The sequence below is a fragment of the Anabrus simplex genome, chromosome 6, assembly GCF_040414725.1.
Source record: "Anabrus simplex isolate iqAnaSimp1 chromosome 6, ASM4041472v1, whole genome shotgun sequence".
Classification (NCBI taxonomy): Eukaryota; Metazoa; Arthropoda; class Insecta; order Orthoptera; family Tettigoniidae; genus Anabrus; species Anabrus simplex.
Genome location: NC_090270.1, coordinates 63,482,066 through 63,504,645, shown reverse-complemented (window position 1 = coordinate 63,504,645; position 22,580 = coordinate 63,482,066). Strand labels below are relative to the sequence as shown.

At 42.4% G+C, this 22,580-nt stretch overlaps 1 long non-coding RNA gene across 1 annotated transcript in view; it reads right to left on the bottom strand.

Moving 5' to 3' along the window:
- Positions 1-5,510: 5,510 nt before the first annotated feature.
- The window catches only part of LOC137501178 (uncharacterized), a 42,008-nt gene continuing 24,938 nt past the window's right edge, over positions 5,511-22,580 (bottom strand). The window contains exon 2 of the long non-coding RNA XR_011018398.1: positions 5,511-6,571. This is a non-coding gene — a long non-coding RNA (uncharacterized lncRNA). The remainder of the gene's footprint in view (positions 6,572-22,580) is intronic.

Sequence of the window (22,580 nt, the reverse complement as noted above, 5' to 3'; positions counted from 1 at the left end):
GTGTGTAATGTTAGATGGAACATAAGAGAAACTAAGAGAGAGCGCGCGCGCGAACAGTGTAAGTGTGTGACCGTGTACGTGTGTAAGTTGTAAGCTCGGCTATCGTCTGTGTGAGTGTAAATCTGTAATTGTAGTGCCAAGTTAATAAATCTTAGAAATAGGACGCTACCAGGTTCTGTACTCATTTATTTATTTACCCCGCCAATACGTTACAATATTTTGAAATTTGTCTAGAAATTAACCGTAATCCTAACTCAAATTAGTCTCCGTTCTTGCAGTAGCAGTTCGTTTTCTCGGCCTATCATCTGTTTCTCTTCTTTGATGGCTTCCTGGATATTTTCCCCGCATTCATCAGGGAGATCCATTTGTCTCTGGTCTTCCTCTTCTTCTGCAGGGGTATCATCTGCTTGAACCATAATTTTCACTTGCTGTGGACGGTGTCTTCTTACGGATATTATATCTTTAAATTCATGTTTGTGGCTCAAAGACGTTCATACCTTTCCTTCTTATTCCAAACAATTGAGTGTGGTGGTGTTGCAGTCCTCTCTTTGTCTACGTATTTTCTCATGCCCTGGTATTATTATTATTATTATTATTATTATTATTATTATTATTATTATTATTATTATTATTATTATTATTATTATATATTATTTATTGTCCTTTTTTATATGGTGGGACTCAGGGTACGAAGCCTGCTATTCGAAGCCTTCGTCTGATTACATGGTTGATGGTATGTTGAAGCCTTCGTCTTCAGGGTCGAATGCTAATGGTTTAATCACTCTTTTACTTCTGGTAGTGGCATATTCCTTCTCTCTATTCTTCCCAGCTTGGCGGGTACCAAATTTACCTTTCTCTTCTTTATCATCTTCGTCATACTCATATCTCGAGCAAAACTGGCTTCACTCTTCTGCTTCTTCCTACCATCCGTCCGTTCCTTTGAGTTCCCTATACTCCCCTGTACATGACCAATCATATAAATATGGCTGCTGTTCTGCACTTGAACACCACCATCTACGTTAGGAACCGTCATTGCTTCATTCAGAACCTTATCTCCCTTAGCCTGAACGTTGATTACGCTACTGATCCAACTGCTCACCTTATTCTTATTAACCCAACCTTCTTATGCCACAGTGATGTCTCTTAATTCATCTTCAATGATGTTCATCCTGTCTTGCGGTTCTCTATAGATCATTCCATGCTAAAAAGCAGGATTGCTCTTATGGCAACAGGGTTGCCATATCGAACCGCTCTGCCCAACAGCATCTGGGAAAATCGGCGGCACATATATTGATGAAACTCAGCATTTAAGTGCAAGATAAAAGGGGGAAAACTGAGATCAAAATTATTTTTAGGAAGACTAGATTTTACAGCAGGCTCATTTTTTTGTTTTCACAGCAATGCGGGAAAACGGTGGCACCCACATTTTTGAAACTCCGTATTTAATTTCAAGTAAAAGTGGAGAAGAAAATAAGCCGCAAATTTAATGAACTCAAGGGTACAGGTGATTTATAGGGAGATCATTTAAATTTCCAGGGCATAATGGTAACGGGTTCGATTCCCGGCTCTGCCACAAAATTTGAAAAGTGGTACGAGGGCTGGAACGGCGTCCACTCAGACTCGGGAGGTCTACTGAGTAAAGGTGGGTTCGATTCCCACCTCAGCCATCCTGAAAGTGGTTTTCCGTGGTTTCCCACTTCTCCTCCGGGCAAATACTGGGATGGTACCTAACTTAAGCCCACGGCTGCTTCCTCCCCTCTTCCTTGCCTATTCCTTCCAATCTTCCCATCCCTCCGCAAGGCCCCTGTTCAGCATAGCAGGTGAGGCCACCTGGGCGAGGCAATCGTCATCCTCCCCAGTTGTATCCCAGACCCAGAGGCTAAATCTTCAGGACACTGCCTTTGAGGCGGTAGAGGTGGCGCTGAGTCCGAGGGAAAACCGACCCTGGAGGGTAAACAGATAAAGGAGGAGAAGGAGAAGAAGAACTGCTGTACACTACAAAATATAAGAACACACACACAAATAAACACAGTAGATGACTTTTCGACAGTGATAAGCCGTCGGTGATTCACAGTGTAACGGATTACGCGTTGCATGTACCTGAGCGACTCAGAAGGAAAATGAATGAAGGCAACAAAGCGATGGCTCTTACCGCCATTGTGATCCCTCCCTGCAATTTTTTAATGAAATATTGCATGTTAGGTAGTTATTTTGTTAACTCGCGAGAAAAATTATGCATCATCCTTGTTTCCTACTTTCATAATATACATTAATAAATTCTAGTAGGTTTGGAGCGATCTACCGGGTGAGTCAGCCGCGCCTGACGTTTCTACTTTTAGGCATCCCAACGAACATCAGTGGGCTTGATGGTCGATATTCTTCTGCCGTGTACCAAGCTACAGTCGCCTTTAAAGCACTTACTTCGTCATCACTGCACGACTTTTGCAAAAAACATGTATGCGACAGGTATTTACACAATACAACAAACTGTCATGCGGTTATGTAAGATGTACGTGCCAATCATAAGCTTTCGATTAGTTATGAAATTATCACTAAAAGCGATGGCATGCTGATAAAAAACGTGTGTGAGTATGTGAAGCGGGACATAGTTTTACACCAAGTAAACTTTCTGATAAACTGGCGGTAACAATCACCGTGGTGTAGTGGGCCAACCACAGACGTGTTGACGCAGGTTGCGTTGGTAAATGGGTTCGAAATCCACAAGTAGTAAATATTTTTATTCACATTTTAAAATTTGAGAATTTTTTATATTTTTCTTTACTTCGCACCGACATAGATAGATCTTATGGTGACGATGGGATAGGAAATTGGGAAGGAAGCGGCCGTGGCCCTAATTAAAGTACAGCCCCATCATTTTCCTGGTGTGAAAATGGGAAACCACTAAAACCATCTTCAGGGCTGCCAACAGTGGGGTTCCAACCCACTATCTCCGGATGCAAGTTCACAGCTCCACGGCCCTAACTGCATGGCCAACTCGCCCGATACTGTGAGGGTCAAATAAGAGGTCATTCGTGCCACATTCGACCAATAGCATGCATGTTGAATGTGTAGTGGCCTGACACTTGGTGTAGCCTAGCAGTCATGGTCATGCATTCAACAGATGAGTATGTTGACATGCTCCTCATCTATGGTGAAGCAAGACAGAACGTGAAATATTTCCACCCAGATAACAACCAAACGCCAATACGTTTAGGAGAGTGGAGTGACGTTTGCGTACAACATTGTCACTTTCCCGAACAGATCCTGTTAGTGAAGCACCAGCTACGTCCAGTGAAGCTGCTGAGATGGTGTTGGACACTTACCGGGAGAATCCTCACACGAGTACCCGGGCAGTAGCACAGCAGGCCAACATCAGCCAGTCGTCCGTTGTAAGGATAATGCATTCCAGTTTCTTCGTCCGTATCACCTGCAACTAAATCAAGAACTCCACGGACGAGATTGTGAAACTCGTGTTGATTTATGTGCGTGGATACTTACGCAAGTGGCAAATGATCCAGTGTTTGTATTTCACATTTTATTTTCGTAATAGGCACGCTTTCATAATAATGACTCTGTGAATCGTCATAATATGCACTACTGGAGTGTTGAAAATCCCTGAAAATCCCCACTGGGTAAGACATGCAGCATTTCAGGCACGATGCGGAGTAAATGTCTGGTGTATGTCACACAGTACTGACACACACTCCATGGCTCTTGGCACGGAGGGTGCCACTAAACTAGCTCACAGGGTGGTGTGAGCCACTCCAGTAATACACAGTAGTGACACACACCCCAATAGCTCTTTGCACGGAGGGACCAATTAAATTAGCTCACAGAATGGTGTGAACCACTCCTGTGATACACAGTACTGACACATACCCCAATAGGTCTTAGGACGGAGGGACCCATTAAACTAGCTCACAGAATGGTGTGAACCACTCCTGTGATACACAGTACTGACACATACCTCAATAGGTCTTAGGACGGAGGGACCCATTAAACTAGCTCACAGAATGGTGTGAACTACTCCTGTGACACACAGTACTGACACATACCCCAATAGGTCTTAGGACGGAGGGACCCATTAAACTAGCTCACAGAATGGTGTGAACCACTCCTGTGATACACAGTACTGACACATACCCCAATAGGTCTTAGGACGGAGGGACCCATTAAACTAGCTCACAGAATGGTGTGAACCACTCCTGTGATACACAGTACTGACACATACCCCAATAGGTCTTAGGACGGAGGGACCCATTAAACTAGCTCACAGAATGGTGTGAACCACTCCTGTGATACACAGTACTGACACATACCCCAATAGGTCTTAGGACGGAGGGACCCATTAAACTAGCTCACAGAATGGTGTGAACTACTCCTGTGACACACAGTACTGACACATACCCCAATAGGTCTTAGGACGGAGGGACCCATTAAACTAGCTCACAAAATGGTGTGAGCCACTCCAGTGACACACAGTTCCGACAGCACACCGCAACCATTAACGCCGACTTTGGTGTTTGGACGGTGCTGGAGGACCTCTCCCCCAAACTCTGAGAACTTTTGTTGGGCTGCCCACCATCCCGCTACAAACGGGGAAAAGAAAGATAGGAAAAGACGTAATAACAGAAACAATTAAAAAGGAGGGAATCTTAATTTTTCGTCGTAGTTCTCGACTCTAATCAAGATGTTTTTGTCCAACCGTGGAGGGGGGGCGGGGACTGCCTGAAGTGCCCTGTAAGTAAGAAATGTATGTTTACGTTATTTGTAATCAGAAATGAGGGATATTGCTGATTTTACAAGAACACCAGAACGTACTTTTTTCGCCCTGTGAAGGTTTGAAACTTACCTGCCCAATACTACGATGCAAAGAAAATTGAATGGCTACGCAATCATGTATGTCCATAACAAGAAAAACAGAAACTCGAAACTGTGGTGATCATTTTCATCAAACAGTCGACTGTTCGTAGAAACACATTCTAAACGAGTGAGAATTAGAAATCCCACAATGATTTTAAATTTGGGGTGATGACTTGAGCCTATCTTTCATTATTATACTAACAATAAGCGCCAAATTTGAGGCATTATACTTTTTAAGATTTTAGAGGCACAAATTTGTATTTCTTCACTTTCCACCCTTTTAAGTCACATATATTTAAAATGAAAAATTTCTAACTTGTTCGTGATCAAAGCACACCTTTAACTCTTATGTGGATTTTATGTGGATTATTATGGACTTCTGTCGTACTCATTCGTTATTGTTAAAAAGATCGGCTAATAAAAGAACAGTTTAGATTGTAAATTCAAAAACGCCTTAAACAATATTTTCATGAGGGTTAAATTTCAAATTCTCCGAGGCCCTTCCACTTTTATGTACTTTGGATTAGTTCACACGCGCTAATTTTCAAACCCTGGCACCCCTGACCACGACACGGGATAAGGGACAAAAGGAAATGTTCCAATACCGACTCAAATGCTGCAGCTAGGATGTAGTGAAAATAAAATAATGCTGTGTCGGAATTATTTGTATTTGTTTAGTCTACATTTAGAATTTTAACCAGCCACAGTTCAGAAAGATAACATTTTCATCATAATTACAGCTGAGTTTCGAATACAGTACTCATCTGAACACGTCAGAACAAAATTCAAGTCTCTAGTTCCACAGGATGTGGGTCAGTCATCTTTTGCTTGAGAGTTGGGTAACATTCTCCCTCGTCATTTGCTACACATCTGGCACTAACTGGGAAGCTTACCGTTATTCCACTATACGGAAATTTAAAAATCTTACACTGCAAGTAAGGTACACCTGGGAAATAATTACCGTTAATTTTTAGTCTATAATTATTTCTACAAGGACCCTGTTTCCCAAGCTCAAAACATTCCGTGAGTCCATCTGGCAACGTGATTTCCGCCATAGAGTTATTTCCATTGAGGTGTTTAGCACACGGAGAAGGTAAGCATCGGCCTTGGCCGAGGTTCACAAGATCATATACTGGTACAAACAAAGATCCTGTGGCACAAGGACCCTGTGTAAACAGTTTATGGCATTCTTTCTTCCCGCTGTTCAACAATGTAGCCTCCCTATAATCACAACCGCAAGAGGTCTCTCCAAACAGATTCGTATAAAACATCTCAGAACACATATCCCTTATGTGATCATCAGGGTAACATTTATTTTCTGCAATCAATAAACTGTGTTTGGGTGGACAGGGCGGTGGTTGACAGACGAACACAAACGAACCGTTCACACGTAATGCTTCTGTCCTATTGTACACAAGCCATTCTCCGTTTTGGCACGGGCCCTGTTTTGTAACGCCACGTAACCAGGGGCATTTATCTGACCAAATTCCAATGCACTTCTTGAGCGAACCACTGAAGTTGCGGCCAAATTGATAATATACAAACGACGGAAGATCCGATAAAACTGCTAGAGGCACTGCAGCATCAAGAGTGGTACTTGTGGTTGAAATAATGAGGACCAACAGCAGCAGGAGGAGGCAAGGAAGTACTGGTGCCATCTCTTAGGTCCTCCCTTAGTACACTTCTTCTAACAAACCAGCGATGAACCCTATAACAAAGACAATCCAGATTAAAACAAAATTTACAGTTGCTCACCAATGTTCATTGTTGGAACAATAACCATAATCTGTTAAGTTAATTGGAGATGGAATGAGAGAGAAAAATCAGGTTGGGGCAGGTTCAACCGTCCAACTGGGCATACCTATATGCAAACTGTTCCAAGATCGAGAGATCGCGTCTGGCGATTTAAAACAAGCTGCTATCATGTTGTTCACACATAGAGACCGTATGTCAGCTGGGCGAAATAAAAGACACTTTAAATAGTCATATCAACACAATATCATTTACAAGTTATCGGTGATAAGTATAGCTAGACACAAATAAGTGTAGTGCAAAATGGGCAGTCAATACATTAATACCTTTCAAAAACATTTAAACAAATATAAACCGACTAACTCTGAAGCAATTGATATGCCTAGAGATTTTTTCGTAAACTAACTGGTCGCCAAGAGACTGATTGTTTACCCTGAGTGTATGTTCAGTGTATTATAAATTTTTCAATATACCTTACGCCGTGAAATGTATTTCCTTTTTGTACTAATGACATCATTACGTCGGAATTTACAATCAGATACCGATGAATCAAATCTCAAAGTCTTACCATTGTGTCCCCACAAAAAATTTGTCCCCAAATGTCGTAGCAGAGCCGCCGTAATAACGTAATCTTGAGATTAAAGAGAGATCTGTAATGATACTTCATACACATGGTCAAATCATACATTATTATAAACTTTTTGTTTCAATTTTCAGTGTTCAGAGCCACGTATTACTCCTCTTCCCTATCATGTCCCATATTTATTTAGTTATATGTGAACAAAATGAGAGCTGAAAATTTTAAATAGCCAGACGCGATCTCTCGCTATGGCAACAATTTGCGTGCAGGAACTCACTCCTTTCAGCACAACAAAGAACGTTGTGTTGAGGTGGCACGTGAATTTTAATATTTTCGTTTGGGCTGTATTGTCCTTTGCATGAGTCTTTGCCGGCAGGATTCGAGCGAACTAACAGTTGTGTGTGGCGCTTTAGGATAAAGCATAGCACGTCAGAGTCTATACACGTGTATCCATGATGCAAGTATAATGGTGTGTCAGTGCGCATCCAGCCTACCGCAGTGACGTCACGCTGGTAGCAAAGCAGGGAAGGCGGTTACATTTCTCGCTTTGTGGAGAGCGCATCGTTCAAAATGTATTCGTTTACAATCGAGAGACCACTAATATGTTACTACAGCCAGTTTATTATTGTCATTAATATTCTAAGTATTTTACTCTTACATTTATGTAATGAATGCCTTACACATAAGCGTTATACGGTAGCTCTAGCAGTTTATAATGTTTGACATTTTCTTGGACGTTTATCTAATTTTCTTCCTGCTTAACTGTTTCAAGCGAATACAAGATCTTGTGTGCGAAGGTTAAACTCACTTCTCGAGGAATTTTCACCGCTGGCGGTAATTACTTCATGGTTCTCTCAGTTTGTCAAATATGTAGGGTTCCCCGTAAAGGTAGTTACCGTGAAGGTCATTAAATTCTTTCTCCAGTATATTTGTAACTTTCAGTAACTTGTAACTGGGTCTCATTAAATTTCCTCTTGAGACACATTGGAGCCAGTTTGTTTGTTTGTTTGTTTGTTTGTTTGTTTGTTTGTTTGTTTGTGGCTGCCGAACAGTTGTACCTTTCTTTCTTTCTTTCTTTCTTTCTTAATCTGTTTACCCTCCAGGGTTGGTTTTTCCCTTGGACGCGACGAGGGATCCCACCTCTACTACCTCAAGGGCAGTATCCTGGAGCGTGAGACATTGGGTCGGGAGATACAACTGGGGAGGATGACTAGTATCTCGCCCAGGCGGCCTCACCTGCTATGCTGAACAGGGGTCTTGTGGGGGGATAGGAAGACTGGAAAGGATAGATAAGGGAGAGGGAAGGATGAGGATGGGGCCTTAAGTTAGGTACATCCCGGCATTTGCCTGGAGGAGAAGTGGCAAACCACGGAAAACCACTTCCACGATGGCTGAGGTGGGAATCGAACCCACATCTACTCATTTGACCTCCCGAGGCTGAGTGAACCCCGTTCCAGCCCTCGTACCACTTTTCAAATTTTGTGGCAGAGCCGGGAATCAAACCCGGACCTCCGGGGGGCGCAGCTAATCACACTAACCACTACACCACAGAGGTGTACTTGATTTTATTTTCACGGTTCATTAATAAAATTGGTTTTCCCTGGAGAAAAAGATATATCTGAACACTGAAGTAATTATATCAGAAATGCCATTTGCCTTTTTTAGTTGTTTTAGTAATTCCCATTCATTCTTCAATAGCTCTTCATATTTTTTCGTAAGTCACTATTTTCTCTTTCCAACAGTATCTTTCTTCTCAAATCATCCAACTCGTTAGTTCCATTTTCTCCTTTATAGTCCACCTTTTCTTCAGTTTCATCTTCCCTAAGATTAACATATTCGCGGCTGTGAGCTTGCATCCGGGAGACAGTAGGTTCGAATCCCATTGTCGGCAGCCCTGAAAATGGTTTTCCGTGGTTTCCCATTTTCACACCAGGCAAATGCTGGGGCTGTACCTTAATTAAGGCCACGGCTGCTTCCTTCCAACTCCCAAGCCTTTCCTATCCTATCGTCGCCATAAGACCAATCTGTGTCGGTGTGACGTAAAGCCCCTAGCAAAAAAAAAAAAATTAACATAGACAAGTTATTTATTCTTTCAGTTGAAAAAACATGGAATGTCATATAACATTTAAACATGTACCGGTATTTATTGTGTTTCTTCACTCACTGTTGAAATCAGCAGCCAGCGATCTTAGAAGTTCAGCTAGATCCTTATGTCGATTTCTCTGTTTATCCCTCTCAGCCCTCCTGCCACTATTAGGAGTTAATCTATTTCCTCCTAGTGGTAGTCTCATACATCCGGTTTTAATTCACGGCTGTTTTTATTCCGATAATTTAGAAGTTGTTGTCTTAAAGGAATTTAAAAGCACGTCACATCGAAATAAAGCGAACAAACTCGACCTAAAGTAATAAGGTAATAACAAACTTTGTATTAACTTAACACAGCATGTATGGAATAAAGACATTAATAATTTATCGTGTATTATAAATACGTACCGTATTTCACACTAAATTTATCATTGCGCAGACAAGCATTTTCCCACAGTCTGGCAAGATCTTTATTTTTCGGGATTGAAAAATACTTTGGGTATAATCCTTTGGTTTTCCTGTAGTAGCTTAAACAGCCTGCTACTGCACAGCCCGGCATTTTCAAAAGCGTGATCCGTGCAGATTAATGAAAAGAATAAAAGAGCTTCAAATTATGTACGGCACGTATTTAATACATAACGTATGTTAATCACATTAAAAATACAACAGCGACAAGCCATGTAGCCGCAGTGCTCCCCGCGTGACGTCACCTGCGCAGAAGCAACGCGTTTTCGTCTCTCTTACTGACACACCATTATACTCACATCACGCGTGTATCCTCGTGCTACTAACATTGTCGTAGGAGGTATGAAGAATGCAGTGTCGCTATTCCGTTATACCGGAATAAGTTACAGAGAATCGGACATTTCATTGCATTGTCTTTAGAATGACACGATAAGGGCTCCGATCTCAGAGCAACAAGTGAATATATAAGGGGCGATCAAAAAGTTTTCGTTCGACGACCGTACAGTCCTGAATCGGGATGAAAATCAGGCAAAATCGCAGTGAGCATTGACGCACTCATTCACCCGATGCACCCGGTTGAAGATCCCCGTGTGGTTCAACACCATGTCCTGCTGCACTTCCTCGTCCGACAGGAAGCAACGACCCTTTAAAGCATTTTTGAGGGGACCAAAGGCGTGCTAATCACATGGGGAGAGATCAGGTCTATAGGCCCCATCCACCGCCCGCTTTTTGTTGTCCGTAATGGGTGAGGGTGTCCTCCCAGATCGACTGGTGTTTTGTGTCGAAACTTGGTGCACCTATCCACGACGGTGGTTTCCGACGGTCATGCTACCCAATACACAATCTTCAGTCTCCGATGGATGTCCACCGGTGCTTGTCCTTTGGCAGTCAACAACAGAATAACAGCACGTTGGTCCTGTTTGGACGCATTTGGTAATAAGCAACGTCCTCAAACGGACACTTTTTTTATCACACCTTATATAATGGAAATAAAAACCCACAGCCTGCTTCCAGTCATTCGACCACGTGAGGAATGGAATGAAAGAAGTCTCCATCTAGCAGCGAGAATGGGAATTGTGCCGGCTGCCGAAGCTTGTCGCACTCCTCAGGGGCAATGATTAATGACTGACAGATTAAACGAAATGATACTGGAGAGCGTTGATGGAATGAAAGACGACAGGGAAAGCCAGAGCACCCGGAGAAAAACATTCACACCTCCATCTTTTTCAGCGCAAATGACAGATCTTGTAAACTTGATTTGAACCATGGGACCCAGAGTTGAGAGTTCAGCGCGCTGCCGTCTGATGCACGGAGGCACCTAAATATACAATATTCTATAATTTCGTAGAGGAAAATCCGTTGAAAGTACTACTAAAACTATCGGTAGATGTGTAGGGACTAGGCAGTGCGAAAAATCCGCTGAAGTTTGAACGGTGACTCGTATCTCAGGTAAAAGTCGTCCTCATTGAAACAGGACGGAAGTTGACGAATTCGGCAAGAGAGTTGTGCGCCTCCACCTTTAACGCCCCCTCCTCCTAAGCCATCCTGGAAGTGGTTTTCCGTGGTTAAACATTTCTTCTCCAGGCAAATCATTACATGATCTGATTTTACTTCACCTGCTCTAATTCTCAGAGTCATGTTTAATAGTAAGGCAGCCACCCATCCTACAACTTTCTTCCCTAGTCCAATAGCCCGCATTCTCATCCGTAATCTCCCATGACCTACCTAGTCAAAAGCCTAAGATAGGTCAATAGCGATACCCTCCATTGCTTTACATCAAACCAATCGGGAAGGATGAAGAGAGGGGTCCCACAGGGCACTATTATTGGACCTTTGTCTTTTATAACATATCACATGGCCGCCAGAGCCGCACATTCTACTCCCGCACTAATGGCGAATGAAATATCTAATAACTTATTTTTCACAGGGTTATTACGCCTGCAAGAAGGTTATGTCAGAATACGAAGAGTTAAGAACTGGACGGCCGCTGGTTGGTATGTCCCCAACGCTATCTGCATACCATCTGCGAGCCATTCCGGCCAGATTCTCCACATACACAAATTATTCGTGTACTCTTCGTTGCTGAACACGCCAGACATTTTTGATTAGTTGACAACAAATATAGGGCTGTTATACCAAATACCAACCTACTACTCTGCGTTCGGAAACGACGCTTATAAATCGCAGATATGCCAAAAATATTTTTAAATAGATTCATTATTTTATGTTATAGGCCTATAATTAACGTTAATGCATGAGTTAGTGAATGTAAACCTCAACTTAGAAGAAAAAAGTTAGACATAAAGAGGGGTAGGCCTGTATTAGTCACATGTGCATATGGCGAATAAGGTAACAAGTATAAAGTTGTCAGATGTTTAAGGCACGGTATTGTGAACAATAGTGAAATAAATAGTATTTGTGTTTTTCACACACACACACACGCGCGCGCGCATACAAATATGCATAAAAATGAAAAGAACACCTATGGATATTTAAAGAGATTTTAACATTATTCTCATAGAAGTCATCGTTCATTGTAGCACTGAGCAAAACCTTTGATGTCTAGTGTAAAATCATTTCTCACACGACGAATGAAAACATCACCCGTCTTAGTTTTTTTTTCTTTTAGTATGGTATTGCGCAAAGCATCTATATATAAAATAAGAGTTTTGTCTGTACATTGCTCAGAATTTGAAAATAATGGTATTTCTGTATCGGTCATGTCCATAGTAACAAGAAAATGCACTTTTTGCTTTTCCGTAATGTCTGTCTGTCTGTCTGTCTGTCTGTCTGTCTGTCTGTCTGTCTGTCTGTCTGTCTGTCTGTCTGTCTGTCTGTCTGTCTGTCTGTCTGTCTGTCTGTCTGTCTGTCTGTCTGTCTGTCTGTACACGCATCGCGAGAAAACGGTTGAAGAGAATTTAATGAAAATCGGTATGTGAAGTCGTGGGATGAGCCTCTACAATCTAAGCTATAAATCATTTTACTCACGCTGAGTGAAATGGTAGCTTAGGGGAAGGCCTAAAATTGAATTCTCAACTATTTATGTTATTAGTGGTCTAATGAAAATCGGTATGTGAAGTCGGGGGATGAGCCTCTACAATCTAGGCTATAAATCATTTTACTCACGCTGAGTGAAATGGTAGTTTAGGGGAAGGCCTAAAATTGAATTCTCAACTATTTATGTTATTAGTGGTCGTATTTTAAAGAAAATGGGTATGCAAAGTTGGGGAATAAGTTGTTACAATCTAGGCTATCAATAATTGTATTCACGCTGAGAAAAATGGTAGTTTAGAGGAACGCCTAAAATTTAATTCTCGAATATTGTTATTAGTAGTCCTATCGTGATGAAAATCGGTATGTAGAGTCAGGAAATAACTTGCTATAGTCTAGGCTGTAAATTATTTTATTCATGCTGAGTGAAATGGTAGTTTAGTGGAAGGCCTAAAATGTAATTCTCAAATATTTCTTATTAGAGGTGTAACCGATGAATGCTACATAACTAAGGTTATATAGTATTAAATTTCCTATTATTCATGTCTTATACATTGTTACCGTACTGGCTATGATCGCAAAGATATTCATGAATTTGGATTTTTGTTACAAGTCCATATCAGCACCGAGTAACGAGAAAATGGGTAAACAGTATTTAATGAAAATCGGTGTGTAAATTTGGAGAATAAGAAACTACAGTTTACGGTATAAAATGTTTTATAAATCACAGAGTTGAAAGAAAACTAAATGTGAAGGCCTTCAATATACACTGACTGACAGAGCAAATGCAACACCAAGAAGGAGTGGTCAGAACTTTATGCCAATTGCAGGGTAGACTGACGTCACTGAGGTATGCTCATGATGTGAAATACGCCGCTGTGCTGCGCACGTAGCGAACGATAAATGGGACACGCCGTTGGCGAATGGCCCACTTCGTACCGTGATTTCTCAGCCGACAGTCATTGTAGAACGTGTTGTCGTGTGCCACAGGACACGTGTATAGCTAAGAATGCCAGGCCGCCGTCAACGGAGGCATTTCCAGCAGACAGACGACTTTACGAGGGGTATGGTGATCGGGTTGAGAAGGGCAGGTTGGTCGCTTCGTCAAATCGCAGCCGATACCCATAGGTATGTGTCCACGGTGCAGCGCCTGTGGCGAAGATGGTTGGCGCAGGGACATGTGGCACGTGCGAGGGGTCCAAGCGCAGCCCGAGTGACGTCAGCACGCGAGGATCGGCGCATCCGCCGCCAAGCGGTGGCAGCCCCGCACGCCACGTCAACCGCCATTCTTCAGCATGTGCAAGACACCCTGGCTGTTCCAATATCGACCAAAACAATTTCCCGTCGATTGGTTGAAGGAGGCCTGCAGTCCCGGCGTCCGCTCAGAAGACTACCATTGACTCCACAGCATAGACGTGCACGCCTGGCATGGTGCCGGGCTAGAGCGACTTGGATGAGGGAATGGCGGAACGTCGTGTTCTCCAATGAGTCACGCTTCTGTTCTGTCAGTGATAGTCACCGCAGACGCGTGTGGCGCGTCGGCGTGGAGAAAGGTCAAATCCGGCCGTAACTGTGGAGCGCCCTACCGCTAGACAGCGCGGCATCATGGTTTGGGGCGCTATTGCGTATGATTCCACGTCACCTCTAGTGGGTATTCAAGGCACGTTAAATGCCCACCGCTACGTGCAGCATGTGCTGCGGCCGGTGGCACTCCCGTACCTTCAGGGGCTGCCCAATGCTCTGTTTCAGCAGGATAATGCCCGCCCACACACTGCTCGCATCTCCCAACAGGCTCTACGAGGTGTACAGATGCTTCCGTGGCCAGCGTACTCTCCGGATCTCTCACCAATCGAACACGTGTGGGATCTCATTGGACGCCGTTTGCAAACTCTGCCCCAGCCTCGTACGGACGACCAACTGTGGCAAATGGTTGACAGAGAATGGAGAACCATCCCTCAGGACACCATCCGCACTCTTATTGACTCTGTACCTCGACGAGTTTCTGCGTGCATCGCCGCTCGCGGTGGTCCTACATCCTACTGAGTCGATGCCGTGCGCATTGTGTAACCTGCATATCGGTTTGAAATAAACATCAATTATTCATCCGTGCCGTCTCTGTTTTTTCCCCAACTTTCATCCCTTTCGAACCACTCCTCCTTGGTGTTGCATTTGCTTTGTCAGTCAGTGTAGAAAGCTCATAACATTGATCAACAATACCATTACATTGACCATTGTTTGTCGTGATGTGCTTTGTGTTTTCTGTTGCCCCTCATCTCCGGTAGATAGGATTACTGCTGCGTACAGAGTACTTTTTATTTGATTTACGTCGCACCGACATAGATAGGTTTTATGGCGACAATGGGATAGGAAAGGGCTAGGAGTGCCTTAGGCCTTAATTAAGGTACAGGCCCAGCATTTGACTGGTGTGAAAGTGGGAAACCACAGAATACCATCTTCAGCACTGCCGGCAATGGGGTTCGAATCCACTATCTCTCGGATGCAAGCTCACAGCTGCACACCGCTAACCACACAGTCAACTCGCCCAGTCGTACAGAGTGTAACAGCCTGCCTGAATATTGATGGGAAATAGCTGTGGAGTTCGATAACTTTCTTCTTTAGCATGCCATTCCCCTGGTTTATAAATTTTCTGATACTACTGGTACGTAACACACTGGATCATAATAGCATTCGGGCTATTCAATCCCTACTCTGAGGCACTGATTGGAATGAACAGTGTGCATATTTAACGGAATAATAGCAGATGAGTGTTCATGGTAATCTGCAGCCTGGTCATCCCATCTCTGGAATTTTGGACTATTAGATTGGCAACGCAATCTAACCGCAGCACTGTTCGTTAAAAGTGATAAAATGTGCGGCTTTCCATTTGATCGAGTATTTTATATGACAGCATTGCTTTTAATCGTTACATTAATACTTACGTTTTTGTAATGACCTATGTTGATTTCAGTTAGGAAAACCACAAAGTCAGTCTTTCTGAGAATCCCGTAGAGAAGCACGGGTACATCAGCTAGTTTGATATACAATGCAACATCACACTTCCCACATTTCATGGATGCCTTCTTGTGACCAATTCTGCACCGCGTTTCCTTGCCTTGTGCTATGATGATACGGTTTCTTTCATCATACCTGGAGAGTGCGTTCTCAAGAATACGAAGCCGACATATCTTCCTGGCAGTAGTCTGCTTGCTTGTTTCTAGAAGGACAGTTACAACCCGTCTGCGGAAGATCAGCTGGTCTAATTTATCTTTATTCAGTCTGTACTATTAACACGCATTTTGTTCACACACATCAATACAATGAGTTATAAGTGGAAAACACCATTCCTTTTACGAATGAAAATTATGTAGAGGCTAACAATCTGGTTACCACTATCTACTAGTCGCATTCTAGATTTGTACTCATAGAAGAAGTGTGGTTGTTTCAGAGAGGTTATTTTCGCGACCTATGCAGCAGAAACTTGGACGATGAAGACGGCGGATCGCCGCAGGATTGATGCTCTAGAAATGTGGTGCTATAGGAGACTACTGCGAATACCATGGACAGCACACCGTACTAATGAATCGATCCTGCAACAGCTCGGCATCAGAACAAGACTGTCGACCCTTATCAACCAAAAACAACTCGGATATTTTGGTCATATTGCCAGAAGGCAGGAGGCAATGGAAATATTTATCATAGAGGGAAAAGTCGAAGGCCGAAGACCTAGAGGACGTGCGCCGTTACGATGGATGGACCAGATCAAGAACTTAACCAGGATGAGCTTACAGCAAGCAAGTCACCATGCCCAAAGCAGAGACTCCTGGAGGAAGATCACCAAAAGGATTGTCGCGTGATGCCACTACACCCTTACGAAGGGTTGGACTAAGAGAGAGAGATTTTCTTCTCTTTACGAGACATCTCAGTTTTACTAAGATCGTCATCATCCTCCTCCGGTGCACACACTAAACCTGAAAACCAAAACGAAGGTTGTTATTGACCCACATTTGCCTAAAGGACACCATTAAACTAAACAATTTGGTGATTGCATGCCAAGAGAATATACGGTATGAAAAAAAGAATAGTGAGGTACTTGTAAAATTAATCTTATTACATTTAAATTCGTAGGCGCACGTTGTCTTCCATGATTGTAAAATGTGTTTTCTTTAGAGCCGCACACCACACACACGTAGGCTCACTAAACTAAACTAAAATGTGTAGTGTGCAAATTCATACCTTTCCCTCTAATACTGCAATATTATTAAACCGAACTCATTATACAGGGGCTGACAAATAATAGAAGAGGGTCAGCTGTCTTTTCAAAAGGACGGTAGGCATATTTGGGTTAACGCAAGGGGGCGCATTAGACGAGTAGCACTGTGGACATACCAGCCAGCGGCCGTCCTGCTGTTAACTCTTCGTATTCTGACGTAACCTTCTTGGAGGCGTAAAAAAATCAGTTATTAGACATTTCATTCGCCATTAGTGCGGGAGTAGAATGTGCGGCTCTGGCGGCCATGTGATATGTTATCTATATATATAAAAATGAATGTTTGTATGTTTGTATGTTTGTATGTAAATGACACATCTCCTCCTAAACCACTGGAGCAATTTCAATCAAATTTTGAACACTTATTATTTGCTATCCGGAGACGAGCACTGTGGGGGTAAGCCACCTCTAGCCCCCCTTAGGAGTGGGGGGTTAGGGGGGTCAGGTAAAAAATAATCGAAAATGGTGTCGAATCCATAGTTTTTGGGGTCGCTGAGGTGAATAGTGACACTCCCGATTTTTTAAAAGTCAAAATTCTGCTCCCATTTGGGTGGGGGGTGAGGGGGGACTGATGATGAATGTATGTGTGTAAATGACACATGTCCTCCTAAACCAATGGAGAAATTTCAATCAAATTTTGAACACATATTATTTGTTATCTGGAGACGAGCACTGTGGGGGTAAGCCACCATTACCCCCCTTAGGGGTGGGGTGTTAGCGGGGTCAGGTAAAAACATAATATAAAATAGTGTCGAATCCATAGTTTTTGGGGTCGCTGAGGTGAATAGTGACACTCCCGATTTTTTAAAAGTCAAAATTCTGCTCCCATTTGGGTGGGGGGCGAGGGGAGACTGATGATAAATGTATGTGTGTAAATGACACATCTCCTAAACCAATGGAGAAATTTCAATCAAATTTTGAACACATATTATTTGCTATCTGGAGACGAGCACTGTGGGGGTAAGCCACCACTAACCCCCTTAGGGGTGGGGGTTAGGGGGTTCAGGTAAAATTCGAAAATAGTGTCGAATCCATAGTTTTTGGGGTCACTGAGGTGAATAGTGACACTCCCGATTTTTTTAAAAGTCAAATTTCTGCTCCCATTTGGGTGGGTGGCGAGGGGGGAGTGATATATAAAAATAAACGAAAATGGTGTCGAATACATAGTTTTCGGGGTCGCCGAGGAGAATTGTACACTTCGGATCAGGAGATAAACCACGTGGGGGCAAGACAGCACAGGAAACCTTAGGGGGGGGGTAAGGGGGTCAGATACATAAATTAACGAAAATAGTGTCGAATCCATCCTTTTCGGGGTCGCTGGGATGAATAGTGACACTCTGGATTTTTTTAAAGTCCAAGTTCAGTCCCCTTTCGGGTGGGGGCAAGGGGGGAGTAATATATAAAATTAAACGAAAATAGTGCCGAATATATAGTTTACGGGGTCGCTGATGGGAATTGTACAGTCCGGGTTTTTAGTATCAGGAGACAAACCACGTGGGGGTTAGACAGCCCAGGAAACCTTAAGGGCGGGGGGGGGGGGGCGAGGGCGGTGAGATATTAAAATAATCGGAAGTAGTGTCGAATACATACTTTTCGGGCTCGCTGAAACGAATAGTGACACTCCGGAATTTTCAAATGTCCAAGTTCAGCCCCTTTCGGGGTGGGGGGCGATGGGGGAGTAATATATAAAAATAATAGAAAATAGTGTCGAATCCACAGTTTTCGGGGTCGCTGGGATGAATAATGACACCCCGGATTTTTTGTATCAGAAGACAAATCACGTGGGGGTAATACACCCCAAGAAACCTTAGGGGCAGGGGGGCAAAAGGGCTCAGATAGAAAAATCATCAAAAGTAATGTTGAATCCATACTTTTCGTGGTCGCTGAGATGAATAGTCACACTCCGGAATTTTTTTAAGTCCAATTTTAGCCAACATCGTGGTGGGGGAGATGGGAGAATGTTATATAAAGTTAATGGAAAATAGTGTCGAATCAATAGTTGTCGGGGTCGCTGAGATGAATAGTGAGAATCCGTTTATTTTATAAGTCCAAGTTTATCCCCCTTTGGGATCGGGGGCGAGGGGGTATTGATATATAAAATTAATCGAAAATAGTGTCGAATACATAGTTTTCGATTTCGCCGAGGTGAATTGTACACTTCGAAATTTTAGTATCAGTAGACAAACCAGGTGGGGGTAGGACACCCCAGGAACCCTTAGGCACCGATGAGCGAGGGGGCTGAGATATAAAAATCATCGAAAGTAGTGTAGAATCCATACTTTTCGGGGTCGCTGAGATGAATAATCTTCTCTTCTTAATTCTTCTTAATTCTCAATCCTAAGATTGGTTGGCAGCAATTCGTCTTCTCCACTCTTCTCTGTAATCCGCTAATCTCTTCATTTCCACATATGAGCCTGTTCCTACGTCATCTCTGATCTGTCTTGAATATTGCAGTCTAGGTATTCCTCTTCCTCTTTTACCTTGAATCTTTCCTTCTATGACATTAACTATGAATCCATTGTGCCTAAAGGGATGGCCAATTAACTGGTCTCTTCTTTTTCTTATTGTTGCTAAAAAGGTTCTTTTTTCACTTATTCGTCGAAGAACTTCTTCATTGGTGAGTTTTTCTGTCCATGAGATCTTTTCCATCCTCCTCCAGCACCACATCTCAAATGCTTCCAAACGTTTCTTATCACATGCACTAATAGTCCACGTTTCTGAACCATACAAAGCCACACTCCAGACATAGCACTTAATAAAACTCCTCTTGGTCTCCACATTTAAATTCCTTGACGTAAGTAGTATCCTTTTCTTGTAAAAAGCAATTTTTGCTTGGGAAATTCTGCTCTTTATGTCGACTGAACTTTTTGCCATCTGGCACTCCGCAATTTTTTAAAGTTCAGCCCCCTTTGTGGTGGGTTGAAATTGGAGAGTGATATATAAAAATAAATGAAAATAATGTTGAATCCATAGTTGTCGGGGTCGCTGAGATGAATGGTGAGACCCCGGATATTTTACAAGTCCAAGTTCATCCCTCTTTCTGGTGGGGTTGAGGGGGATTCATATTTAAAAATAATTGAAAATAGTGTCGAAGCCATAGTTTTCGTGGTCGCTGAGATGAATAGTAACACTCCCGGTTTTTTTAAACTCAAAGTTTGACCCCCTTTAGGGGGGAGGGTAATGAGATATAATAATAATAATCGAATATACTGCCTAATCCATAGTTTTCCGGGTCGCTGAGATGAATAGTAACATTCCGGATTTTTAAAGCCCAGCCCCTTTGGTATAGAGGGTGAGAAAGGGTGAAATAATAAATTGTCAAAAATGCCCCCCTTTGGCATAGAGGGTGAGAAAGGGTGAAAAAATAAAGTGTCAAATATGCCCAAGGTAATAGACGTGTATATGTTTCAGTATGACTTACTACCTGGAAAACACACTGTGGGAGTAAGACGCCCCTAGAACCACTTCGGAAGCGGGTGAAATATAAAATCCATATTAATAAATAAACGTCAGTTTGGCGCGATCTATATATACTGTACTATACATATATAAATTAAGGCATAAAAATGAAAACAGACGTGAATTAATGAGACCATTTTAGGCATCCTAGAAACTTAAAACTTGGTACCAGACAAGCTGATGACTTCAGGTTCCCTAGACAAATCTAAAATTCTCAAAATTCTCTAAGAGGGACACGTTGGGAATTTTCAAATCTGCATAAGAACACAGTCGGTGATATTTATCCTGAAGGATGACCTATACGTTTCATGGGCTTAAACGTTTCCTGAAAATCCTAATTTTTAACCCCCTCCCCATATCAAGATGGCAGCACAATCTCCCAGACGAGTTAGAAATTAGAAATTTGGCAAAATTAAAGCTTTTTGCCTGTAATCGATGGAAGATTTACGAGATGTTTAAAAAATAATTTTTACCCCCCAAAAATATCGAAATATGGAGGCAATTTTAATGACGGTGCAGACTTTCCTTTCGAGGTGTTTGGTGGCTAGACAGTAAGTCGTATCACAAAACGGATGGCACAATCTCCGTTCAATTTAGAGTGATCTACAACTTTGATCCTATAACATTTGTTGTGTCTCTATCCCTTATGTTAAATTTGGCTCTATTTCTGGAATTACCTAAATTTTGCACTCTGTACACGTAAATTGATGGTTTGATTCACTTATAGGAAAGATGGGATCATCAAATTCTACACGAATTTTGGCCCACCCAGCCAAATTCTATGTTTGAAGCTGTCGCATAAGTATCTGAAAAGTAATTCACTGTGTGAAAACCTTACACAAATTTCACCCTATTCAACGGTTCTAAAATAATCTTGCCTTTAAATAGATGAGATACGAGGAAATACCATAGGGCCAGCCATTTAGATAGCTCAATGAGGCCAGAGTCGTCTTTTAATAAAATCCGTTTTTCAATATGAATGCACCGTTTAGCAGCAGTCATTCTGTAAACGAAGGTGAACATGCATATACTTCCGTATGTCGATCTACATTTATTAACTTAAGTCGATTTTTAGCGATCTAGAAAGGGGTGTGTCTTACATTGTAATTAATACTTTACAAATCAAAAGTGACTCTCAGCAGGAGGGCGTCTGCTGTTGTAATCAGTACTCCCCACATCGACCTTAACTAGCAATAGGAATGGGGTAGTTCTCCAACCCCTGTGTACCGTTGTAATGTATAATTCCCTTCTTGATTTGACTAGCAGAAGGCAAGGGAGCGTGTATTTTTTTAAACTCTTTTACCTGATTCTCTTTATCATTAGGTATAGATGCACCCGATTATAAGCAAATTTACCCATCAAAATGTGACTGACGTTACGCATAGTGAGTTGCGGCAGACAAGTGGACCTGTCGTTATCATCACAACTCTGCAATTCGCACTTTGCATTGGAAACAACGTCTGCGGACCTCCCCATACTGTTTCTCGGATAACGCTAAGAGACATGCAATTTTAAAACAATCTTATTTACTGCATGTACAGTATTTACTTCGGTATTCGGATACAATGTAGAATACCGTTGCGAAGCACGGGTACATTTGCTAGTAAAATATAAAGGTCCAATAACAGTGTCCAGTGGGACCCCTCCCTTCATCATTACATGATCGGATATCACTTGACCTACGTTAATTCTCAGTGTTCTCTTTCCTAGAACGGTAGCCACCCATTCAACAACTTTCTTCCCTAGTCCAATAACCCGCATTCTCATCAGTAATTTCCCATGATCTACCTAGTCAAAAGCCCAAGATAGGTCAAAAGCGATACACTCCATTTGAATTCTTTCAATCTGCTTTACGTCAGACCGCCCGGCAAGAAACCGACCGTGGTCTTAATTAAGGTACAACCCCAGCTTTTTCCTAGCGTGAGAATTTGAATCTACGAAAAGCAATCTTCAGGGCAGCCAAACGTGGAGTTGGATCCCAATATCTCCCAAAAGCAAATTGATAGGTACGTGACTCAACCCGCACTGCCACTAGCTCGGCAGTCCATTTGACCTCCTAAATCTAAAATATCTGAACCTCACTTAAATAACCTTCCGTGAAGTCGAACTGCCTTCTAT